The sequence below is a fragment of the Panthera pardus genome, unplaced genomic scaffold, assembly GCF_024362965.1.
Source record: "Panthera pardus isolate Hobbes unplaced genomic scaffold, ASM2436296v1 HiC_scaffold_21, whole genome shotgun sequence".
In the NCBI taxonomy this organism is placed as follows: domain Eukaryota; kingdom Metazoa; phylum Chordata; class Mammalia; order Carnivora; family Felidae; genus Panthera; species Panthera pardus.
The window spans coordinates 51,778,009-51,795,917 of NW_026526777.1; positions in this window are offsets into that span (position 1 = coordinate 51,778,009).

The window sequence follows — 17,909 nt, forward strand, 5'->3', positions numbered from 1 at the left end:
GTTTATTTTGAGAGAGAGAGAGAGAGAGAGAGAGAGAGAGAGAGAGAGAGGGGAAGCCAGGAAGGGGCAAAGAGAGAGAGAGGGAGAGAGAGAATCGCAACAGGCTCTGAGCCATCAGTGCAGAGCCCAACATGGGGCTTGATCCCACAAACCATGAGATCATGACCTGAGCCGAGATCAAGAGTCAGACGCTTAACAGACTGAGCCACCCAGGCACTCAGGATGCTTTTGACTGCAAATAAAAGAAAGTAGAGCTAAAATTTCAAAGGAAAAGTAGTCCTGGGTTTGGTTGATTCCGTGGCTCAGTAACATAATCAAGAACCCAGGTTCTTTTCATTTTTCTTCTCTTCTCCCCTCATTGTGTCAAATGCCTACCTCTCATGATTTCAAAATCCTGCCACAGTTGTGTACGTCTCCTATGTAGACAAAGTCCACAGACAGAAAAGGGTAACATATCCCTTTTTAAAAGCAGAAGCAACTTCCCCTCACATCTCATTGGCCATAATTTTATCACACACCTTCATCTCAACTTGCCGATCACTTGGCATGCAGTACCACCTTGATTAGATTAGACCAATCAAGATTCAGTGTCCTAAGTCTGGGAAAGAGCACATTCCCTGCTGAAGAACGTGGACTCTTAGACGAAGATAAACAAAATTTGTCAACAAAGAAGAAAAGGGAAATGTTCTGGGATTGGCAACCAGCAATGGCTGTCACTCCCACCAATGTGGCAGGCTATTTATTTTCTAAGACATCTTGCTATCAAATGATGAAACAAAGCATCTGGTAACTCTATAACCATAATTGATATGTAAGGTTAATGGAATAGGAGAGAAAATTCAAAGTCCGATATGGTTAAATACATATAGTGCTGGATACACACACTGTAAAGGGAGCCCCACTGACTAAAAGTGAGGAGACCTGAGTTCTAATCTGACACTAACTAGCTGGGTGGTTTTAACCTGTTTAATCTTAACTTCTTATTTTACATTGGATACCAGTGCCTGCCTCTATCTACCTCACAGGATTTTTCTTACTATAAATGGCTTACTAACTCACTATTGCCATTAAACAAAAGCCATTTTCCAACTAATAAATGCACTGAGGAAGATTTCTGGTTTTGGAGGCACACTGAGTGCCCGTGATGCTGGGTCCTTCCCACCCTTCCCATCTTCTTCCCTGTTCTCAGACAAACCTCGAGTGTGTGTTGTGGATCCTCCACTCTTGGCTCCTCACCCTAAATCAAGGACTAGGATGTCTGTCGGTCTGCACCTGGGCAGCTTTTCTGAATTCACTGTAATGTACACATTTAAACCCACTGTTTATCTTTGTACTTTAGAGAAGGCTGTGTGATGAGGGACACGGGGTCAGAGATCATGGTGACAATATGTTCTCCAAATGAAGCCAGAGAGAATCACAGGGAACTGAGGGAAGGCTAACAGTCCTCTGGCTCTCGCTCTTCCTTTGCGTTGTGAAGGACGATTCATCAAGCACTTTTACCTCTCATAAGATTCCTAGGTGTCTCTCCATTGCTCTTCTCGTTCTCTGATCCCATCTCTTGGACTGAGATTTGTTACCTGATGTTAACTAGGGTCTGTTCCTCTTACTCACTGAGTCACTGAGTCAAACTTCATTGCTAGATCAGCTCTACTTATGTCTTATTTACTATAGTAGTTCTGACCATTGCTTTACCTTTGTTCCTATGATTTAGAAAGTTTTTAGCTGATTGCCCGTTAAGAGTATATAATAATAAAACCATGTTCCTTTGAAGAGACACAGCGATCATCTAGATCCTTACTACTTGAAGAGTGATCTGCAGAACAGAAACATTGGCTTACCCTGAACACTTATTAGCAATGCAGCACCTCAGGCCTGCCCCAGATCTGCGGAACCAGAATCCACATTCTAACGAAATCTTCAGGTGGTTCATATGCAGACTCAAGTTTGAGAAATGCTGATCTAAATCAACCACCTCAGTTCACAGAGAAGTCAAGTGACTTCTTTAAGGTCTCATAGCAAATTAGTAGCTGAACTGGAATAGATATCAGGTATCCTGACTACTAAAACTGCACCACACTACCTCTTAAAGACCATAGATTCATTTATGTTTAGCTAATTTATCCAGCTTTCATTCCGTATAGAACAGTAGGCACTGATATAAAGGTATGCCAGGATTTGGCCTTCAAATTTCCTTCTCTTACCCACTACTATCTTTTTGATAACATAGCTTCAGAGTTTCCTGCAGCTCTCTTAGCTGTCATTTCTTCATTTAATTAATTCACCAGGGCCTGCTTTGGTCCAAAATAATGATATGAGTAGAGCTTCTGTTTAATGTTTTTCTACTCACCTCTTCTTTCCCCATTCCCTTTTCAAGACTCCATCAATTGGATTGGCAACTAGTCTATCTACTAATATTTTATTTAAAGATCATGTACCTATATCTCAAATATAAATATTCTAAAATTTTCTTTCTATTTTAGTTCTTAGTGAAGATTATGAGATTAAAATTATGATTGCTGGGGCATCTAGTGGCTCAGTCAGTTGAGCGTTTGACTCTTGATTTCGGTCTGGGTCATGATCTCACAGTTGGTGAGACTGAGCCCCGTGTCGAGCTCTGCACTGAGCATGGAGCCTGCTTGGGTTTTTCTCTCTCCCTCCTTCTCTCTCTCTCTCTTCCTCTCAATATAAATATTTTTAAAAAATAAAATAAAATTATGATTGCTTTATCAAATGAATCAGGGAATTTGATAATTGATTAAAAACCTATAACTCTCCTAATGAAGGATTTGGTGGGTCATACTCTATGGCTCATCTATATTTTGAACATTTTTACAAGATTATCCTAATGAAGGATCATAACTACCTAGAATCAAAAGCCAAGTAATGTTTTCTCAGACAAAACATACTGCCACGTTTGCACCTTTGAGATTTCTGTTCCCTCTTGAGAAAATTGGGGCAAAGAAGGAAGGATGGAGAAGGGGAAGTATGCTCCTCAGTCTTCCCACCCTCCCCCCATGGCTCCCAACTGGAAATATACAATCCTATGTTTCTGTAAAGCTGTTTATCTACCCATTGCCTCCATTCATGACACTTCCATTAGCATTCTCCAACTCCTTTTATCTCCTACCAAGCAGCTAAGGAAACTGGGTCCTAGGAGCCCTAGACTTCACTGCAGTAGTTTCTTGGGATTTTTCCATTTCAGTGCCCCCAAAGTAGGGAAAGAACAGTTGGACAGCTCATAGTCACGCTCAGGCCATCTGACGAGGCACATGTCAGCATGCACGGGAGCATCTATAGGTGACTCTGAGGCCCTCCCTGATCTGGAAAGATGTGGTCATGATTCATGTTTCTGCAGCAAATGACAAGAGGAAGAATAGAGTCTGCCACTTATTAGCAAGTGTCCCTGCTGTCCTTGTCCTCACACACTGTATTTCCCAGTTTAGAATTATGTCTTAACCTCAGGAAAAGCCTGCATTTAGAAGTTTCTGGGTAACAAAGAAAAACCTCTAATGTTATCACAACCACTCCTGCCCCAGGCCCCCCAGTTTGCTTTGGGAAATCTTTGTGATTGGAAGAAGCTAAGGAATATGCAGGAAGTCTAAAGAATCTTAAAACGTATTGTTCAAAGACAAATGTTTCCCCATCTTGATTAACAGGTCAAGTAGGCAATTGCTTCTGTAATGTGGTCTGAAGACATTAATCAACAAAAGGGCTGCCTACCTCATACATTTTCCTCTCTCTGACCTGAAATTCTGCCACTAATATGCTGATGGAAGGGTCCTCTTTCTCCTTCTGTGTTCAGGGATGGAGAGGACACAAGACAATACATGTAAATTCACGTAGTCCACAGTTTTCCCAGGACTAAACTTGCTCTGAATTTTTCACATATATTCAGGAGGGTAGAGGTGGTACCAGGTAGGTAGTAGGACCTCTGAGGAAGAGGATGGTAAGGGGAGAGTAGGAGTCCGAGATAAAGAAACATTTTTAAACTGGAAAATATTCCCACCCTAATGGAGTGCTCTGTAAAATCCAGGAAAAGGCAAAGTTTGCAGTGTCTCTCAGCCTCCTCAGCTCCAAGAATTTCCTTTCTTAATGAGGGAACTCTCTTCATCCAGCAACTGAGTGGGAGAATAAAGAGGTATAGGGGGAAAAAATCAGCAAAAAACATCCTCTAGGGTAGCCTGAATGTACACACACACACACACACACACACACACACACACACAAGCCTGAAGCTTATTTACATAAATGTTAATTTTATGCACATAAGCCCAGAATCATAAGTTTGTTTTACTATTTCCTACATGTATATCCGTGGAGAAATCCTCCTATTATTCCAACACCAGAGGAGTGGCAAAACAATTTGAGAATTACAATATGATGTGAAATATGGGAAGAGTGACAAGGTGGTCTCAGAGGTATCAATAGGCACAGTTGTTAATTCACTCCTCAAGTCCTGAGTCGAAGCTACAGAGGGAATCTACGCAGACAGATTCAGGAGACTGAGCTCCCTAGAGGATATGTTTATTCATCCATTTATTCACTCAAGAAATATTAACGAACCTCTACTATGTGCCAGGAATCCTTACGATAGGCTGGTCCCTGGCAGCCCAGATATTAGCAAGACTGCTCTTGACAGCTGTAAGACAGAAAATTACAATGGAATGCAAACTATAAACTATAGGGGTAGATATGACAGCGTCTGGTAGTAGAATTAAGAAATGGCATCCAACTTAGAGAGTTAGCTAGGCAAAGGTGTGTGTGTGTGTGTGTGTGTGTGTTTTGAGAAATAACAAGGCATGCATATAGAACAAAAGACACATTCTGTTGCTGGAGAATAAATTGTGAGGTGGATGTTGGGAGACAACCTAGAGAAGCCAGCAGGGCAGCAGGGGTCACTCACGAAGAACCTTGTATGCCATGTTAAGGAATGTGCACTTCACCCTGTAAATAGAAACTGGGGAGCTATAAACAGAATTCAATCAAGAGCATATCATAGCCAAACTTTTTAATGAAAATACAATTCTCTACCGGCTATGCAGAGGATGAAGTGGAGGAGGTATGCAGCGGAAGTAGGGAGGGCAATCTCTTGTGATTACAAAAGAGGTGATAGGGGCCTGAACTGGGGGAAAAGCTGTGGGGATGGAGAGGTAGGAATAAGACTGAGAGCCATGTGGGAGGCAAAACCAACCACACTTGGTAGTGGATTGAATGAGAAGGAAAAAAAGGGAGATGTTAAGGATGGCCCTCAAGTGTCTTACTTAATTGATCAGTAAATCCCATCATTTTCTAATTTACTAATCCCACTAGACAGAGAATATAGGAGGGAGAAGTTCGGATTCAGCATAGCCATGTCAGGTTTGAGGGGGCTGAGCGGCATCCACATGTAGATTTCCAAGACATCAACAGAAGGATCTGAAGGTCAGTCAGGGGGACAAAATTTGGGAGTTAACAGCAGCAAGCTGATGATTTGAATCATAAAATTGGACCCAGAGAGAATATGTAGAATGAGAAGAAAGCTGAACTAATGGTGTAACCTTAAGGAACACCAAATTCCTTTGGTGAAGAAAGATTGTCCATCCACAAGAGATCTAGAAGAGTCATAAAAAAGAACCAGGAAAGTGAGACTATATGAAAGCCAAAATAGTAAAGAGATTCAATAACCTGCATCAAGTGCACAGAAGTACAGCAAAATGTGAGATCTTAAACATCCCATTGGATATGGTGGCTAAGAAATCATTGGTAAATTCAACTAGGCCATCTGAATGGAAATGATGGAGCCAGAAGCCAAGTTGAGTGACATGAAAAGAAATGGAAAATTAAGAAGTAGAAACAAAAAGTACAGCCCACTCTAAAGAGTTTACATGGGATGCCTGAGTGGCTCAGTCTGTTAAGCATCCGACTCTTTATTTCAGCTCAGGTCATGAGCAGCTTAGGTCGTGGGATCAAGTCCTGCATCAGGCTCCTCACTGAGCATGGAGTCTGCTTAAAATCCTCCCTCTCTCTCTCTCTCCCTCTGCACCCCTTCCCTGCTTGCTCATGCTAACTCTCTCTCCCTCTCTCTCTCTCTCTCTCCCTAAAATTAAAAAAAAAGAAATAAAGAGTTTGCATGAGAAGAGAAAAGAGATTTGTTGAGAGCTAGGGGAAGAAGTGGCTCCAAGGAAAGATTTTAACATTGGGAGCAACTTGAGAAAGTGTCTAGACTTAGAAGGGGAGAAGTAGAAGATACAGAATGGAGGGTGATAAATGATGTGACAAAGTTCCAGAAAAGGCAGTAAGCAACAGGATCTAGAGCACAGGTAGAGAGATTGACCTTGAAATAAGAAGAGAACTTTGCAGGACTGGAAGTGTTAGTATAACATCTGGAATGCTTTTGGCTGCAAGCAACAGAAGATACAATCAAAAGAAGTTTAAACAGTAAGAAAACATTATTATTTTACATATTAAGAAGTCAAGGAGTGAGATGGTTACAAGAAGGGTTGGCTAATTCAGCGGCTTAACTATGTCATCAAAGACCCAAGTTGTTTCCCGGTTTCTGTATTGGTGCCCTCGACACACCAGCTAACTCCCATCATGGTCAGAAGATTACTTCTGTATCTCCAGACTACATATGGAACAATATTCAAAGGCCAGAGACAATAACTTCAATTTTGAGAGGGAGAAAAACTTTCCCAGAAGCCCCTCAACAGACTTCCATTCAATGGGCAGAATTTTTCACATGGATACACCCAAACTGAAAAAGGAAATGAAGTAATCAAAATTGGGTTAGACTAATTATGGTTCATCCACTTGGGCTAGGCAAGAGCCCAGCCTCCCTGAAGAACATGGCCATCACATACCTAAACTGAATCAAGGTTCTGTTATCAAGAAAGAATGGGTAAGCGTGGCTGTTGGGTAGGCAACCAAAAGTGTCTGCCACACCAGAAATAAATGCAGATAAGTTAATATCCAGGGATAGAAGTTGTGCTTAATCTCTTTGATTTTCTTGACTGTCTGCTGAAAGTGAGGGAACAGAGGTTGTGTATGAAATTTGAAGGAATAGATAGGATTTGAAAATCACTGAAGGAAATGAGAAAAAAAGTTGACTCAAGACAAAAGATTAAGAAGTAGTGCGAAGGGACAAGCTGAGATGAGAGCCCATGAACTTTTCAACATGCCAACCAACATATGACTATTTTTCCAGTATATCCCCTTACTCAGACACAAGAGCAAAGAAGTTAGAGAGTAAGAGTACCATTGGTTCTAGGTTGGGAGTTTATGGGTGACAAGATAGAAGGATGAAGGGTGGAAAGGAAGGAAAGATGCTTGTGAAAGAGCAGTTCAGATCTCAGTATAACCCATGGGATCTTGGTTGTATAGAAAAAAGGGGAGTCATAAAGGTTCAGATAAACAGTGAGAAAATGATGTGATCAAGAAACAGGATGTGCATATGAAGTCAAAGTTTAATGGGAGATACAGTGTGAGAACAGGACATTGTGACCAGAGAAAAGGATACTACCGCGTAGCCCAAGCAAGGTTGGTTGAAGAGGAGAGAAATGAAGAGCATTGGAGTTAACAATGTCCAGGAGTTTGGACACTGGGTGTTGGACTAGATGTCTAACAAGTGCTGCAATATGCTGAGATTGTGTCTGAACTAAATGGGAATAATGACCGACAACCACCCTGAAATCATCAGACAAGGAATAAAGCCAATCAGGAAACAGGCAGATGTCAGTGACCTGATGGCAAAGAACATAGTATAAGTGGGTGGTATGACCTGGAAGGGAAAAGAGCTTCTACCTGAAGGTTGATGAGGATTGTCTGCAGGTGGATGTGAGATCAGGAGAACAGCAACCTTTTTTCCAGGAAGGATACTGCATGGGATATAGAAGAATAACCAGTCTCTATTGGTGGAAACTGCAGGGGAAATTGAGACTTTAAGGAGATTCTGACCTCAGTTTTAAAAAGAAGGTTGAGGGGTCTTCTGAAACCTCTTTGGGGATGTAGAAGAGTATTTGCCAACAAAAGAGGGGGGGGAAGATGTCATCAAGACCTCCAAAGAATTCTCTGTTCCCTGATAGGAATAGATGGCAGCCTGACTCAAACCCAGTATACATTTCAGTAAGTCTAAGATCCCTCCATCTATTAAGAGAGGTTTTCAACGTGGCCAAGACTTCTATACTCTATAAAACATTAACAATATCATTACTAATGCAAGGAAACCTTCTTATGCCAGAACAAATAAAAAATAAAGTTGTGAGTTTAGATATGAGACAATGTGGCTCTGAGCAGGAAATATATGTTTCTGCTAAGCGGGCTCCCTCTAACTCACACTCTTTGTCTTTCTTCATTTGCATTTCTGGTTTCTTTTCTCATTACGGTCACTATTTACTTGACAGATGATAGAAGGCCAGCTGAGGGTGGAGTACGATTAGCATATAAACAAGATTTTAAAATAGCTGGAACAGAGAAGGACTTTAGAGTCTGCTAATCCTTGGAGTCTTGACCTCAAAATAATCAAGAGAAAGTGTATTTGGGCAATCCTCAGTCAGCTCTAAGAATGTCCCTGCCTTGCCTTGGATGACCTCGGGTGAGTCATCATTTAACTTGGCTGCAAGCTGCCGCCAGGTCTTTTCTTTAGCTCTGTTATTCTAAAACGATTGAGGAGCAAGTATGTAGTACTTGAAAGAAATATGGAACGGTGTAAAAAGTGAAGACTTTAAACTCAGACAAATCTAAATCTGAATTTCAGTTGCTTTATTTCCCTTAGCATGTCACTTAAACTCTGAGTAGGAGAGGTCTCCACTTAAGGTAAGTCAGCTGTGGGTCAATTTTCATTATATAAATCACCAGAATATTACCAACTCTACCCACCTCCTGGAGTCAGCCTCCCCCAGTGAAATAATCAGAGCCCCTACCTAACATACTAAATTAGAGAAGTCTAGTATCTTTTCCAGGATTTCCAAGGTAGGCGCAAATGTTCTTCAAACTCCTAATGTCAACTCTTCCCTTTCACCACTCTTTTGAGATGCTGTCCCTTCTCCCTTTCCAAAGAGAAGTAGCCCAGAGTTTCTCCCCCTTAGGCCTCCACATAGCACCAACATTAAGCTTCTCCTGAAGGTTTAGGGCTGATGGAGGCAATTAAAGAAAAGGAAATAGACCAAAGCTGAATATTACCTATCAGGCCAGATGGCATCCCTGCTAACCCCATCTTGATCCTGTCTTACGGTTGCCATGTTCCTGGGATCTCAACCTTCCATTCTGAACTTTACCTCAGCCTCTCTGTCCTATGAGTTCCAGGCCAAAAAACAGACATTTTCTGTTACTTTGCAACGCAGGGCATTTTCTAGGTCCTGTTGGTCTCATGTCATTTCCCTGCACTTTGCCTTCAGCAACCACAAAGGCCACTTTCATGTGAGTTTCTACTCTGGGCTCCACCCCAAATAACACGGAGTCATCAGAAGCTTTGAAACTGGCAAATTTTCTTGCACATGTCCCATATCATACCTCTGCTCAGTGATCCCACTCCCATAAGTAGCTCTTGTAAGTGGAAAGGAAAGGGAGATTTATTCTCCTCCATCCTTGTAAATGTATGGGTTCGGATGTTCTGGGATTCTATCTTCCAATTACACGTATATCACTTTAAACCCTCACAACCACATTCTAAGACATGTCTTTTTATCCCATCTCACAAATAAGGAAGTTTGGTTTAAAGAATTAAAAATATTTTCCCAGTGTCACAAGCTAATAAGTAATTGAGTCAAGATTACAACTTAGTATTTGGACAGCTGCCCTTTCTTGGAAACCAGCTCTCATGCAAAAGTTCAACTAGCTTGGGACCACCATGCTATAAGGAAGCCCCGTTTACCATGTGGAGAGAGAGAAAAGCCCCACAGAGGAGCATCAAGGAACCAGACATGTGAACAAAGACATCTTGGACCTTCTAGTCCATTTAGGTACCAGCTGAATCCAGACGAGTAGATGACCCTAGCCAATATCAAATGGAACAGAACTATCTGGCCAAACCCGTACTAAATTCCTTACTATTTCCATTTAAAAACAATTTTTTAATGTTTGTTTATTTTTGAGAGAGAGACAGAGCACAAGCAGAGAAGGGGCAGAGAGAGAGAGAGAGGGAGACACAGAATCCGAAGCAGGCTCTGGGCTCTGAGCTGTCAGCACAGAGCCTGATGCCAGGCTTGAACTCACAGACTGTGAGATCATGACCTGAGCTGAAGTCAGCCGCTTAACTGACTGAGCCACCCAGGCGCCCCTTTGTCATTCCCATTTTTAAACCTAAAATGTTAGAGGCTTACAGCCCTTTGTAGTACTAGAAGAAATATCCAAAGGTAGAGCAGATTCTGGCTGAAAACTGCCCCAAACCATGGTTTTGAATTTCAGGGGAAAAAATCTAATTATGTTTCTGTCTATCCATTTCACTGCTACGATGTATGTGTGTATGTCTGTGTACCTATGCTTCATGTCCTCTACATGGAGATCGCTAAGAACTTCAGAAAATAGCCAAGAAATACCCTGTAGTGGAGAGACTACTGACTTCAGTTCAAAGAAAGTCATTTCACTACGTATGTCCTAGTTCCATAAATTTGAGAAATAGCCTCATACATTCGTTCATGCAAGACACGTTCATGAAGCATCTGCTGTGTGTCGGGCAACTGTTCTAGGCCTAGTGGATTCTACCACAAAAAAAGGGTAGACTTATCCCTGCTCTCAAGGAAGTTCAACTCTAATGCCAGGAAGACAGGCACCAAATAAGGAAATAATTCAATAAAACATAAAATGGGGGTGATGGTGGGGGGTGGTAATGGTCAGAATTACGAAGAAAAACAAAGCGTGAGCCGGGGGTAGAGCATGATGGTGGGGAGGTAGGGTGTGTCAGGGAGCAGTGTCTATTTTTAAGGTCCTCTCTGAAGAAGAGTCTTTTGGGCAAGGACTTGAATAAATTAAGAGAGGGAACTGTGTGGAGAGATAGAGGAAGAATATTCCAGGAGGAGGGAAAAGCGTGTCTAAAAGCCCCGAGGAAGAGACAGGCCTGGGCTACGCAAGACAGAGCAAGTGGGCAGTGTGGCTGGAGTGAGGAGGGGAAGCAGACTGGAGAGGGGCACAGGTCACATGGTGGAGGTCTTCACAGCGCAGAGGGGAGTGTGGACTTTATTCTAGAATGCTTTGGGAAGGCATTGGAGGGCTCTGAGCAGTGTATGCTGGCCTGCTGCATGACAAATAGACTCTGCAGGGAAGAGTGCAGAAGCAGAGGACCGGTTGGAAGGTTACTGTGATTGTCTGGAAGGGCAATGATAGTGCTCTGCACCTCAGTGGTAAGAAGTGACTGTGTTTCGAAGGGAGAGGACCTCAATTATACATACACAATTATTATTCAGATCGAGCTCCTCAGCCCTGAGATTTGGAAGCATTTCCATTTTTTAAACTGATGGCTGAAAGAGCTGGCTGGGTACTTCATCAATGCCCTGGGAGGCGATGTTTGGCATTCCGTGCCTGCCCCCCGAGTGCAGAGACACCCAAATCACCAGTATAGCTCTAGGGTAAGGAGATGAGTGGATTTTATTTTATCCCAAAGGGAAGCTCCATATAACCACGCACCGGAGATGACTCTTGCTTCTCTGCCTAGGTAGACAGATCGGGTAATTATCCAATCAGTCATACAGCTACCCAGTGAATTTGTCCCATCTGCCATCTTGGAAAAGATCTCCAAGGACATGCTCCTTGGAGAACAATGTAATTAAACTTTTTGTAGCCTGACCAACATTCCTTCATATGCAGAACTAGTTTCTGAGAAAGAGGAGGACCAATTTGCATAAGAAGCCCAGTGTCTTCTGGGAAATAACCTAGACTCCCACACCTTTCCCCCCACAAGATTTAAAATGAGGGAAACAACAGTAGCCCTGATCTTGTTTCTTTGGCAGAAGACTCCAAGTCCCCAAAGACAACTAAGGCCGAGGGACAGCATGCTGGGGTCTCAGGCTCTTGCGGGAGCCAGAGGTTTACAGGGCTGGACCAACTCTGGGAGAGTATGTGGCTGAGGCAGAAGGAGCCTCACAGCACGGCCTCCAGAGCCATGCTAGCTCTTAGGAATGACACTTGAGAGGAGAATGTGAACTGAGACCGCCGTGACTTTGGAGCTCAAGCATGGGGTTCCTCGACAGTAGTGATAACAGCCTAGAACCATGGAGACGTCACAGCATTGGCAGATAGTTTTCAACAGTAATGTCATGTGGCGGTCAGACAAACAAGCAGCACAGGACAGATCAGACCACCTCCTATCTTGAAAGCATCTCTGGATCCCTTTGGACTGAGTGAACCCCTGGACTTCACAGACAAGAAAGAGGGAAGGGCCTCAAGACGTGATCTTGTACTTCTCGCAAATAAGAATAGATGAGGACCCTAGTGATTAACGGAGGAAATAAAAAGCACCATGGATTTGGTAATGGACATAACACATGGTATGGTGCATGATATACCATGTATGTGGAAAGGCATGTCTATGTATACATTACACGTATGGGTAGAGCATACTGAGCTATGATCACAAAAATTTGGCACCCGCTATCTTTATCAACAGGACAATGGGTGCTTTCATTTAGCTTTTTACTTGTATTTATTTTCGAATTTTCTACAATGAGCATATTACTTTCTATCCCCCCCCCAAAAAAGAAAATCAAACAGAAAGAAGAGAATATTTAGTCTCTACCCCTCATCCTGGCAGACAAATGCCCGTGGGGGTAACCCCAGGAACCTATAACCAGTGATGACTTCTGGGTTCCTATGTGGCCCCTATGGATGGCCATAGGTGGTGAGTGTTAGTCCAGTGAACAGGCAGAACCCACCGTCCATCCCCTCAGCAGGAATACTGGCCAGCCTGTCTTCTGACCTGAAGGCAGTGAGCTTCCGCCACCCAGGACAGGACAGGACGTGTGGCAGGACCTGCCCCCACCTCCTGTCACTGGTCAAGGCTCCCTCAACAGGTTCGGTGCTCCCCCATGAGGTGACAACTCCGATATGTCAGGCAGGGATTTCCCACACTGGTTCTTCGGTCCCACACGTGTACTTCACATAGAGTTTCACTTCAGGGACCAGATATTATCCCCACAGAGCAACAGTTAGACCTTCTCTCCCATGATTTGCACGTGGCAGCCTGTCCTCCTAGGGTGACTTCATTGTCACAGACATTTAACTACTGCCTTCACATGGCCAGAACTCTGAGCTGAGGGCTGAGGAGGACACAAAGATGATCATCCCAACTCTGCCCTCAACGAATATCCTGACCAGAGGGAGACAGGAAACATAGAAAAGCCTCCAGCGATGAAGGCTTTTCTAACGATGGACTAGAGATGAATAGGTAATCTCATGACTGACTTCCTCCCACGCCAACCAAAACTGCCTCCTCTAGCTGGTACCAAGTCCTGCCTTCAAGCTTCTCTCACATGAGCCCCTCGCATCCATTCCCACTACTTCCACAATAGTTCCGCTCTCACCGAGACTCCACACCAGCCTCCGACAGCCTTTCAAGCCATTCTTCATGTGCTGCCAGAAAGATCTTTCAGAAATCCGTGTTTTCCCCCTCTCTTCATGAAAAACAGGCAACAGGCCCCCCCTCCTTCCTGTAGGGAGTCTCAACTCCCTGGAACAGCATTCAGTGCCTCTCCTAATACAACCTATCTTCCCAGATTGAGCTCTCTGTTTCGCTCTTTCTTCCCGCCTGCAGCCCCAGCAAACCCCTACAGCCATCTCCCACCTGCCCCACCTCCCCCGCGCCCACACACACACCCAGAACACGCTAACAAGACCAGACTTATCAACAGTCCTCCAGTACAAAACAGGAAGATCCCTTTCCTTCACCTCTGCTCATCAGAATTCTAGTCATTCTTCAAGGTACAATTTCAATGTCTCCTTTTCCATAGAGCCTTTCTCCAGACCTCAAGTCAGAATTAATCCTACCTCGGACCACAACAGCACTTGGCTTATATCTTCTTAATCGTACTCATCATGTTATGCTTTGCCATCCTCCACTTAACCTTGAGCTTCCAGAAAACAAATATCACATGTCACTCCCCTTTGTATCCCTCACAGTACAGCACCTAGCATATAGCAGATACCTGTTTGCTACTCAACAAATGAAGAAGTGAGTCATTCTTTTCTATTTGCGATACAAAGAAAAAGAAATATTTAAGAAACATCGTGGCTCAGGCAATGGTCCTCAGGTCCTAGATGGTTATGAAGTGCTAATTGGTCCAAGACTTAATATCCTGATATAAATCCTTACAATTTAATTGTTCAGTGAATTTACTTACATTGATATCTCTCTAAACATACACACACACACACACACACACACACACACACACACACACTACTGATTCTGTTGCTTCCCTAAAGAATCCTGACTCATTTACCAATCAACCCCCAACAGGCAAGAAAAGTAGGCCAGTCTGACTAGTGCAGAGGGCCTGGCCCCAGTGGATACTGCATGTTAATCCAGTACAGTTATTCATAGAGGAAGATTTTTTCCCAACCCCTTGATGTTTCTTCCACATGGAGGACCACCCATCAGTGTGATGCTCCTGACCCTCTGCACCCCTTACTCACCTGGTTGGTGAGTTAAATAAAGAAACCAGACAGAGTTGCCCATCCCCTTCCTCATCTTCTAGTCCCCCCACCCTGCCTTTTTCCACTCTTAGTCTTACCTGGAAAAGTGTCCAGCTGTGTCTGTAACAGGTTAGGCAAGTCTGCCCAATTCTGTGTGCTCAGTTTCTTTTTTTCACTATAAGGTGCACTGTCCAACTTAGGCTCTGTCAGTGATAAAGGTACTATTTTCTTTCCATCTCTACTCTTTTGTTTCCTGTTCAGAACCCTAATCAGAACAGAGGCCCTCATCCAATGTGCCTATCTTGACTTCACAGCTTCTAAAGTGTATCTACCTAGAGAATAAGCCCACGGTGGGTCTTCGGACGTCTAAGGACCCTGGAGCGACAGAGCTGAACAGCCTTGAGGTTGCCAGTTCCACCTCTCCTGGCACTGGGGAGGATTACTATACGTGCTTCTGCTTGTGGGAGTTCTAAGGAGCAAATAAGAACACGTATGCGAAATTTTCTGCAGTCTATCCTGGCATGTGAGCACAAGGTGAAATTGATTATTGTGGCTGTTGCAATCCCGTTGAGGTAGGACCCCAGATGCTCACCCAGGTAAGTTCTGCCAACTGTCTCGTGCCTGGGTGTTACCAACATTTGGATCAGCTACCATGGGGCTCCTGCAAAGCACTTCCCTTGACATCCTCCATGTGCTACCAGACATTCCTTAACCGACTGCCAGACATGGAAGAGAATGCTTCCCCTCCCCGCAAGGTGTTACAAAGTTTCTCACGACTCCTGAAGCAGAAATGTTCCTGCCCAATGTCTTATGTAGTTCACAGGAACTCTTTTCGTTTGCTTTTCTGGCTAATTCCCTGACTCCCTAAGGCAGGTGGGCCAGGGCTGGGACAGATTTGCATGACAGATGCTGGGCCCCTATCATCACTCCCTCCTTTCAGAAGCATAAAACCCTGCTCCCAGGTCAAAATTGTGGTGCTTGGCTCCCACTTCCAGTCCCTGGCTGGATCACTGGACCAATTTTCCAGAGATGCCCAGACATGTCTGAATTCCCGTGGTGGATACGATGCACCCTACCCTGTAAGTAGTGATTGACCCAACCAGGCCTCAAGTCTCCCTAAAGCAGTTACAGTGGCACCCTCAATAAAGAAGCCCCTCCAAATCTCACTTCCTGGCTGACCCACTCCCATACCTGACCTCTGGGCTCTTCTCTCTCCTTTACTTGTCCGAGACAAGTGGCTGGTGTGCGAGGACCGAGTGAGTTGTAAAGGAAGACACAGGCATGAATCAGCCTGGAAATGTTTTTCCTCCATCGCCCAAGCAGATAATGTCTTTTATATTTTGCCGGTCCTCAGAGAGACCTGAGAGCTTTATCTTGTGCTATGTGCACTCACCTTGGTGAAGGAAACATTCCAGCATAAAGCAATACTGTGGCCACAGGAAACCCTGCAGCCTTGACTCCATCCAGGTGGCTGTGATGTCTGTGGGGTAGGGGACAGAGACCGTGTGAGGCGGCTGGTGCACCTGCCCCTTTAGACCGAGCCAGAAAGAAACGCTGCTACGCCACCTCTAGCTGTGGGCTCCCCTTGGCGGGAAATTCCCTGCACAAAAGTCTTATCCTGTCTTCCAGCTTGAGCCAGCTCGCTTCCTTCTCTGCAGTTCATTCTCTAGGGAGAGTATGAGGGAGGAAGGCTGGGGGCGGAGAAGGGAGTTTAGGGCATGAAGAGTCAGGAAGGGTTTTGCTCTCTTCCAAAAAAGGACTGAGCTGGCAGAGCCTCGGAATTTCCCTTTCCCAAGCTGGAGGTGTTGAGGACACAGTCGAGGATGCTGTAAACTTGGCACTGATTGTCCCTCATCCAGACCATAAGAGACCTCTGATGCCTTACCCTCGCCCCCGCTGCCAGAATATATGTGGCAAATGTGACTGCAGATTCCTAGGAAGCGCAGCTTGGGAGTCGGCTAGACCCTCACACTGGGTGGGGGTGCAGGGGCCGAAGCCAAGAGACACATCTGGGAGGTTGCTGTCAGAGGGTGATGAGAAGGCACCCAAGAGAGTCCCAGGGAACCCCAGGATGAGGGGCATGTGCTGGCATGAGATCTGGTGTTATACTTTCCCCAACACCCCCCCAGCTGTCTCCCCCACTTTGACAAAGACAAAAAGTCAAGTAATGAGGAGAAGAATATTAGTCCACAAACATGGATACAACCATGAGAAATGTCACATAGCTCAACCCTCATCACTGCAGCCACCACCACCACCACCACCCCATCCCTAGAATTGTGCCAAAGGCCCCAGGATGCTTCTATGCCTCAATATTTGAGAGGGCCCTCCAGCCCACACTGGTTCCTGCACTGTGCCCTCTAGAAGACCCCCTTGAAATCCGACCTTGCTGTGACTGAAAGAGGGAGACTGAAAGCTCTTCCTCCTGGGGCTTGGGGTCTTGCTCTGCTGCGTGCACCACGCCCTCCAAAAACTGGCCAGCTCCCCAGAGACACTGTCAAGGAGTGGAGCAGGGTTCCCACTCTTTGAGGGGCTCCCTGACTACCGCTGCCTTCCCAGAGAAAGGGATCTCTGCTTCTCGTCCTCTCACCTCTTTCCCTCCAAGGTCCTAGCCCCCAAGAAACCCACATGATATCTGCACGAGCTTCAGGACATGACCTCAGGCTGGAAGCTGGCAGGACACATAATCCCCCAGACATGATATGACTACCCCAGGACTTTTAATTTTTTAAACTGTTGCCACATTAGGGGATGACTCTTAAAATACGAATTTCTGGTTTTCTTGAAACATCAGAAAATATGGAAAATGAGGCCCAATGGATGGGGTCTGGCCATCCATTCATTCAACAAATATTTACTGGACACCTGTCAGGTTCTGGGTGATAATCTTCTAGGTCCTGGAGCTAAAAAGGTGAACAGAGCAGATGAGATTCCAGTTTTCGGGGAGGTTACATTCTATTTCATGATAAGGGCATGGGAAAAGGCATGGACTGGGGGGATGAGAAACCAGCTGAAAACCAGTGATAAACAAAGATCCTTTCCAACAATGACGAGGCCTGAGAAGAAAGGATACCAAGGCAGTAGCAGAGAGAGTACGAGTTCACTTAGACCGAGGGCTTGGGGCAGCTTCTCCACGGAGGTGTCGCCTGAGCGAAGACCTAAATGACAAGAAGGAGCTGGGCCCATAGACATCTACAGGAAGAGCATGCTAGGCAGAGGAGATACCTGTGTCCCCAAAACCCCGTGTTGGGTACAAACTTGACTTTTAGGAGTAACAGACAAAAGGCAAGTGGGGCTGTTCAGTTGACATC